Raw genomic sequence first — 8,952 nt, forward strand, 5'->3', positions numbered from 1 at the left:
TTCTTTTTGGCATGCAAAGGTATAAGGCTTTCCTTGTAAGTGTAGTAAGCATGGTGTCTAGGTTCTGCATCCTTGTGGCTTGAGAGTCAATGGACACCATGGATTAGTATATTCATGTATTAGAATGAAGTGGTTTGTGGCTTGTACTCTTTGCTTTATGCAAGTGTCCCAAGCCTAGGTTGGCATGTAGATATATAAGGATTTCCTCATATTTGCACTGAGTATGGTATCTGGGTCCCACGTCCTCATGGCTTGGCATTCAAGGGACACCATCAATTATTGTAGTCATGTATCTAACTTAACTAGCTTATAGCAGATGTGGGATCTAGAGCATGGCAGAGGCGGAAGCTATGGAGGATGGAAGATGAAGATACTACTCATGTTGACATTGACAAAGAAGACAACTGTTACACAAGTGAATTAGGTTTCAAGATTGAGACTTGAACTCATAAACACAATCTTGTGTAGGAATGACAATGACACAGACACTTGACAGAAAGAGACAAGTACTATTGCATTATCATCATATGAAAGTGATAGTCAAGTACATCATTATATAGGATTGCTTGGTAGCACACTACATCATTGTGCCTATGGGATCTGTCTCTCTTCCTAGAATGAACTGCATCTTCCTAGCCTAGTTGTTCCATACAAAGGGGCATACATAGGGTGTGATTGGCAGATTCTCAACACCCCTCCTCAATCACAACCTGAAAGTACAAAGTGTGTAGAGGCTTTAGCGAGAGCAACACCTACAAAGTGTGGGCATACCACAAACATGGCAAAACACCAGAGGCTGTCACAGAAAAGGCTAAGTGTGGGTACCATAAACATGGTGGACATCCAGAGGCTGTAACAGGGGCCTCACAAAGTGTACAGAGGATGTAGTACAAGGCTACATGAGGCGTTTTTACAAGCTTATGAAAGGAACATTAAGGCAGGTACAATGCTTTTAAAACAGAAAATGAGAGACAAGGACCGATAGGCCCTTGTGGTTTTTTTCAGCATATGCTTTCTCTTTGTCAGCATGGAAAATCTTCTTGTCTTTCATCTTTGGTTCTTCAGCTTTGAATGATGTGATCATTTGGTCTTCATGGCTGATCTTCTTCTTGTCCTTCTTCTCTTCTTCATTGTCTGTTTGGTCTACTTCTTCTTTGACTTTGCTTGAGTCTTCATGTCCATGTCCCCCTCAAGCAAAGGTATCATCTTTGAGGTAGTGGAAATGTCTTCAAAATCTTCTGATGGATTCATTGATTGAACTTTGATGTAGACAGCTCCATGTCTTTCTGCAAGTAAGATAACCAAGTCTTGCATGCAATGTAAATGGGCAACAAGAGTAATGTTACTCTTTATGACAGGTAACCACCCAAGAGACTTCATGCTTGGCATTTCCATGATGGAATCAGCTTAAAATTTCTGAAACTTTCCAGCACAGAGTTGAAATCTAATGTGTTAGAAGACACAACCAATGGCAGTGTGAAAATACACTATGTAGTATCAAAAGATACTATGGTTGAACTTGATGATGATTCTTGATGCTTTGATTTTGTTGATGCTTATCTTCTTGAATCTTTTTCTTGCTGGGAACTTCAATAACACAGTGGATCAGAGTGACAGAGGCTTGGGTTGAGTGTCAGGAGAGAGAAAATGAAAGAAAAATGAGTTTGGGAGATTTTGGTTATGGTGGAATTAGGGTTTCTGAGACAAGGGCCTAGTTTTTCTGCTGCTGTGACCTCAATACTTGATCATTTTCAAAAAAATTTACATGTCTAGGAAGCTTATGTCAAGGGCTATCAAAGCCCCATGGAGATCGTCCAGATCGCGGGCAGTACGGTGCACGCAGAGAGCTCGAACAAAAACAGCGCAGATCAGGACAGCGACGACAAATTTTCGCAATGCCAGGGCTGTCGGTTGCCAATGTGCCTCTATGATGTGCCAGGGAGAAGCGCAGGGAGTAGGAGAACAATCCCCTAGAAGGAATCAGGAGCTGAAGTGGCCTGGTTGAGGAGTTATGGAAGCTCCAAGTGAGGTAGGTCCTGTCTGGCTCTGGCAGACACAGGGCAGAGATTGAGAATTTTCACAATGCTTGCCCAAAGTCAGTGATTGATGTGTTAAGAAGAAGCTCTGGAAGCAGGAGAACACTTTCCCAGAAGGAAGCTCCAGGAGGTTTGACCTGTGGAGTGAGATATAAGAGCTTCAAGCTGACAGGGTGATGCTGGCTATGGCTGCCATGGAAGCTCAAGTGAAAGAGATGAAGTCATGGGCTAGAACTGTGGTGACCAAAGTTGAAGAGGAACTAAGAGAGAGCAGAGAAGAGCTAAGCCACGCTCAGCTGAGCTCTGATACCATGCTCATGTTGACATTGACAAAGAAGACAACTGTTACACAAGTGAATTAGGTTTCAATATTGAGACTTGAACTCATAAACACAATCTTGTGTAGGACTGACAATGACACAGACACTTGACAGAAAGAGACAAGTACTATTGCATTATCATCATATGAAAGTGATAGTCAAGTACATCATTATATAGGATTGCTTGGTAGCACACTACATCACTGTGCCTACGGGATCTGTCTCTCTTCCTAGAATGAACTGCATCTTCCTAGCCTAGTTGTTCCATACAAAGGGGCATACATAGGGTGTGATTGGCAGATTCTCAACATGGGTCCCATGTCCTCATGGCTTGGCAGTGAAAGGATACCATGGATTAATGGTCATTTTTCTAGCTTAAGTGGTTTGTATCTTATACCTCTTTTTTCTATTGGTATCCCAAGCTCACTTGGCACGCTAAGATACAAGGCTTTCATTATGCATATACCGAGCATGGTGTCAGGGTTCTACATCCTCATGGATCTACACTGAAGAGACACCATGATTACTGTAGTCATACATTTGACTCAGTGGTTAGTAGCTTGTACTTTTCACTTTATGTTGGTGTCCGAAGCTCATTTGGCACACAAAGATACAAGCTTTACTTATGCCTACACTAAGCATGGTATTTGGGTTTCACGCCCTTGTGACTTGGCATTGAAGAGACACCATGATTACTATAGTCATGCAACTAAAGGTTTTACAACTTGTACCTTTTACTTTGCGAAAATAAAAATAATGCTAGGTAGATTTAGCCTCTGTGTGTGTGTGTGTGTGTGTGTGTGTGTGTGTGTGTGTGTGTGTGTGTGTGTGTGTGTGTGTGTGTGTGTGTGTGTGTGTGTGTGTGTGTGTGTGTGTGTGTGTGTGTGTGTGTGTGTGTGTGTGTGTGTGTGTGTGTGTGTGTGTGTGTGTGTGTGTGTGTGTGTGTGTGTGTGTGTGTGTGTGTGTGTGTGTGTGTGTGTGTGTGTGTGTGTGTGTGTGTGTGTGTGTGTGTGTGTGTGTGTGTGTGTGTGTGTGTGTGTGTGTGTGTGTGTGTGTGTGTGTGTGTGTGTGAGGATACATACACACACATGTATGATAAATAGAATACAAAATCTTATATCTTAAAAAGAGAGTATGCGATAGATTTTGTTGATACATTGTAGAAGTGTAAAAAGGGGGGCCATATGAATCTTGCACGAGTCATATATAGGGGGTTTTCGAGGATTCTTCGCTCTCAAACATTAGAGAAAATATATTTCTATATGTAGATCTAATTTTCTAGCTCAAGAAAGATTTAAATTCAATAGCTAATCTCAGGGTTACTTTAACTATTATATATTCGACCAATTAAAGAAATGGAAAATAAGAAACAAAAATAAGACCACTCACATTTTAGGATTTTCTTCCTCTAAAATAATTTTTTTAAACCCACAAAATTATAGAACCTAGTTGAATTCATCCATGATGACCTTCTTCTCCACTTCCCTACTTGTATATAAGGAAAAAATTTGGGGTAGAAGGAGAGAGAAGAGAGAAATGGAAGGAGAGACAAATAGATAGACAAACAGACAGAGACAAAGAAATGAAGGGAGAGAGAGAGAGAGAGAGAGAGAGAGAGAGAGAGAGAGAGAGAGAGGAAAAGATTGAGATAGAAAGAGGAAAATTTTGAGACAGAGAGAGAGGCATTAGAAAAGCACAGAGACACAGAGAGAGAGAGAGAGAGAGAGAGAGAGAGAGAGAGAGAGAGAGAGAGAGAGAATAAGAGAAAAATGTAGAGAGAAAAAGAGAAAATAGTACAGAGATATAGAGAAGAAAAAAATCTAGAGAGAGAGATATGGAGGAAAAAATTTAGAGAGAGAGAGAGAGAGAGAGACTTGAGAGACAGGGACAAAGAGAGAATTTTAGAGAGAAAAAAGATTTAGAGAGAGAAAAATGAAAAGAGAGAGAGAGCAACAAAAAATTTGAGATGAAAAGAGGAAAACATTTGAGAGACAAAGAGAGGATTTGAGGGGGAGAGAGATAAAGAGGGAGAGTGTGTGTATGCGAGAATCAAGAGAGACAAGAGGATTAAACGCACACACACACACACACACACACAAATAGATAAGGAAAGCAAAATGCAATGTGTGGGGAGGAAGTGAGGGAAGCAAAGTTATCATGTGGTAGCATAGAGACTTTGCTTCCCTAATGTGCCTACTTTATAGCAGCTTTGCATGAGAGCATGAAGCTACCTTAAAGTAGCCTAATGAAAATTGGTAGGGATTGTAGAACTTAAAGTGCCTCTCCATCCTACGAGAACAACCTAAGGTAATCATACCATAATACATAGAGCATTAAAAAACTATATTGTTCCATCCACGCTACTGATGAACATAAGATATCCCATCTATCTCAACAAAGCATTGGTCAACTAGGAAGATCCTAAAGCAATGTCAAGGTCAAGTTAAAACTTTGAAAATATAGACTTTGATCTAAGTAAATTCTCATTATACATCCAACAAATCATTACACAATATGATCAATGTACAAGGATCACACAAAAAGTCCAATTTATAATATATTAGTGGACATGAAAGCAAAGAGGAGACTTAGATAGAGACTTGTTAAGATAAGTAGCTAGATTCACAGAGTCTCAATGAATGGATAGATACCCGAAGGATCAAGAATGAGAAAAAGTCTAGTAGATATTAGATTTGATTGGACAAATCAAAATCAAAAGAGAGGTGGAGGAGGCTCCACCATCAAACACACAACAACTTCACTCCTTTGGTACTCCTAATCAAATGGTTGTTAGATATTGAAAACAAAAAACATGAAAGGTAGAGTCCAAGTGGAAGTAAGAGCTATGGCAGATGGAGCAAGAGAGAAAGAGAGAGAGACAATATATATGGGAACTTTAACAGTCACAATGTGTGATGGGAATTCTTATATTCAATAGTCATTGAAAGAATAAAGAATAAAGTGATAGCAACGGATGTCTGCCACCTATAGTGTATATGTGTGTAGTCACGATGTGTGAAGTAAATATAAGGTAGCGTAGGCACAAGCACCTTTATCCCAATAACCTTTCCCTTAAAGGAAAATGTGCCTCTAGTAAAAAGAGAACAAAAAAAGTGACAAAATACAAATGTACATAAAGTACAATAGGATGAGGAAGAGACATCATCTCATCCTATGCCCATCATCTTTCTAAGGAAGGCAAAATGTTCAAATGAGAAACTTATAGTGAGAAGATATGTAGGATTCCCATTAGTAGAGATCTTAAGAAGCTTAACAAACTTATCCTCTAACATCTTCTTAATGAAGTGATAACACAGCTTAATGTACTTTCTCTTTTCATGAAGGACCAACCAACTGAATAGCACTCATAGAATTAGAATGCAATGTAGGAGTAATAGTAATACCAAGGTCAACCAATCAAACCATAGGGCCATCTTGCAAGCCTCAGTGGTTGCAATATAATCTAACTTAGTGATAGATACAGCCATACATTTCTACACCCTCGATATCCATGAAATAGTATCTCTAGAAAAAGTGAAGGCATACCCAGAGATAGACTTCCTACTATCTACATGTCCTATATAGTCGAAGTCCATGATTCTAGTGTCCTAACCATCATAGCAAGTGCTCATATCTATATACCTTTTAGGTACCTCATGATACCCTTTATGGCATCCCAATATCACTGACTAGGTGTAGCCATATAGTGTGTAAAAATTTCCACTACGAGTTCTAAGTTAGGGCAAGTTGCTATCATGGTATACATCAAGTTGCCCATTGTAGATGTATAAGGGATCTTGGTCATCTCGGTCTTTTGCTCATGTAACTAGAAATAATCTACTTGATTGATCTTTATATGGAAAGGTAAAGGACAATCAATAAGCTTAACATTGTGCATATGGAAGTGCTCACAAACTTTCTGTATGTACTCCTTTTGTGATAAGTAAAGGCACCCCTCAGAGTGATCACATATGATGCATATCCCAAGAATATGTGAGGTTTGCCCCATATCCTTTATCTCAATCAGCTTAAGCTAAGATTTCAAATCATCTAGCTCATCAATCTCTCCTAGCAATCAACATATAATCCAAGCTCTCCTAGCACAATCAACATATCATCCACATAAAGTATTAGGATAATAAGGCTACTATCACAAGTTTTCTTTATGTAGAGACACTTATCCATATTAATGCAAAGTAAGATTATGAATGTATAAATGCATCAAACTTATGATAACATTCCCTAGGTGCTTGCTTAAGACTATAAAAGCTCTTTCTTAATTTGCACAGTAGGCATTCTCTACCTTTTTTCTAAAGGTCCTAAGGCTGCGACATATGAATCTCACCATGCAAGTCCCCATGTAAGAAAGTTGTCTTAACATCTATCTAATAGAGTTCCAAAATCTAATTGAGCAACAACAACAAAGTCTAGGAATAAGCATAGGGTAGTTATCTTGATTATAGAAGAAAAGACCTCATCAAAGCCAACATCATGCTCCTTCTTAAAACCCTTAAAAACCAATCTGTCATTATATGCTAGTTTGGGGTATCAAGGGATACTCTCCATCTTATACACCCACTTGCAGGAAAATGCATGTTTTCCATTAGGTAAAGGAACCAATTTCCATGTATGGTTTTCTTGAAATGAATCATACTCTAACTACATGTCCCTCTCCCAAGAGTGATTATCACCTTTGCACATGGCCTTTCATAAGTAAGGGGCTTACTAAAATCTATCACTATAACATAGTTCATGGAGGGCTCTAACTGATTAGGCTAACATCTATCTCTAAAAGACTATTGTGGGCCCTGTACATCCTATCCAATATCATGATTATGGACCACTAGAACATTAGTTGTAGGCTCTCTAGGTGGTTATATGGCCCACATGAGGCTCAACCTAAAATATCACTATGCATATCTCTATCATTTGCTCATGTTGCTTATGCATCTTCTCCTCATGGAAAACAACATTGTGGCTATGGACCACCATCCTAGCCTGCAGATCCCATAAGTCATAGCCCATCTCACTTGCATCCCCATAACCAAGAAAGATGCATTTCATTGATGTAGTGTCTAACTTATTGTGTTTATCCTAAGAAACATGGCAAAAAGCCTCACATCTAAAGACACGCAAATGAGCATATGATAGAGATTTCCCAGACCATATCTCCTCTACAACATGACAACCCATAATAGTGGATAGGGATCTATTTATTAAGTGTAGACAATCATAATCCTACTAAGGGAGGATTTCTATAGCTTGGTCTTTGATTTTTAGATACTTTTGATTTAGCTTTTTTTTTAATGCTTCAGGACTTGATACTCGGGCATGTATAAAGGAGGGAGTTGAGTGTATTGTGACCCAAGAAGAATAGGGCATCGACCACAGGTCTTGTCTCGATACCTAAGAACCTACCAAGATCTCACTAAGTGACACTAAATCCTTTTTCTTCTACTCACTTTATTTTTTCTCAAGCCATCCTTGTTTATTTTTTGGCTAAATGTCACCCTTAGGAAGACAAGATATCGGCTCCACGAGTCTATCTCGTTCCCAAGAACCTACCACGCCTTAGCAAGGCAATGATCATTTGCTCTTGGAATTTTCATTGTATTTTCTTAAAAACTTTTCTTAAAAGGGATTATAATCTTTTTATGCACACCTCTATATTTATATAGGGTTTTTTGGATATATTCATTACTTCGTCTCTTTCTTTTATTTGGCACGCTTCTTTATCAACCTCACAACTAGCAGAAACTTTTAGAAACAGCTACCTAGTAGACTAGCAAGACATGGTTACTAAGGACTACTCTTAAGATAACTCTTAGAGTACTCGACAGTGTCTTAATAGGGGGCAGATAACTGCTCCAACCTCCCCCAAAATATACCAAACCAAACCTTGGGACTTCATGCCTGGATTACCGATCCCCAAAAGAAGAAAATTTCCCACATACATATATACCTAGATGTCATCACTTGGACTTGGCCACCATAAGAACCTTTTGTGCAATAAGAGGCTCACTCTGGGTACTCCATCAAATCTGTTTAATAAAGCACTAAGACAAGAAACTATTAACCACACCCACACCAAACAAATACATGGCCCTCTTGGCCTTATGAAATCAACCAGTGCACTATAAAATAAATGGCCCTCTTAGCCTAATGAAATCAAATAGTAAATCAAACCAAACGGTCTTCTTGGTCTAATGAAAATATAGTTATAAAGCATAATATTTAGCATCCTATGGCTAAAAACAAACCCTTGATCCCCACATAAATCATACTGAAATATAGTGCTAGACCAAGGGATGGGCCACTTAGGCCCTATACTAAATGCATAAAATTATTAGCTAACCCCTCTGCATAAGTGATAAGGGGTGTCCTATGAATATATTGTTGAACAATCCTAGGCGTCCATAAAAGAATAGAAAGATGGTCAATTGATACTACCTAGCTCATCACCCATACTAACCATCGATGGTCGAAATAAGATATGTTAGCAAGTAATACCCACAATAGTCCTTGGCTAATAAGATCGGGAAATTCTAATAATCTGTCAGGACCACATTTAAGAAATACATTCTCAACAAAGGCAT

The sequence above is a fragment of the Lygodium microphyllum genome, chromosome 21 (assembly GCF_053477565.2).
Source record: "Lygodium microphyllum isolate KBCC chromosome 21, Lygodium_microphyllum_v1.1.10, whole genome shotgun sequence".
NCBI lineage: Eukaryota > Viridiplantae > Streptophyta > Polypodiopsida > Schizaeales > Lygodiaceae > Lygodium > Lygodium microphyllum.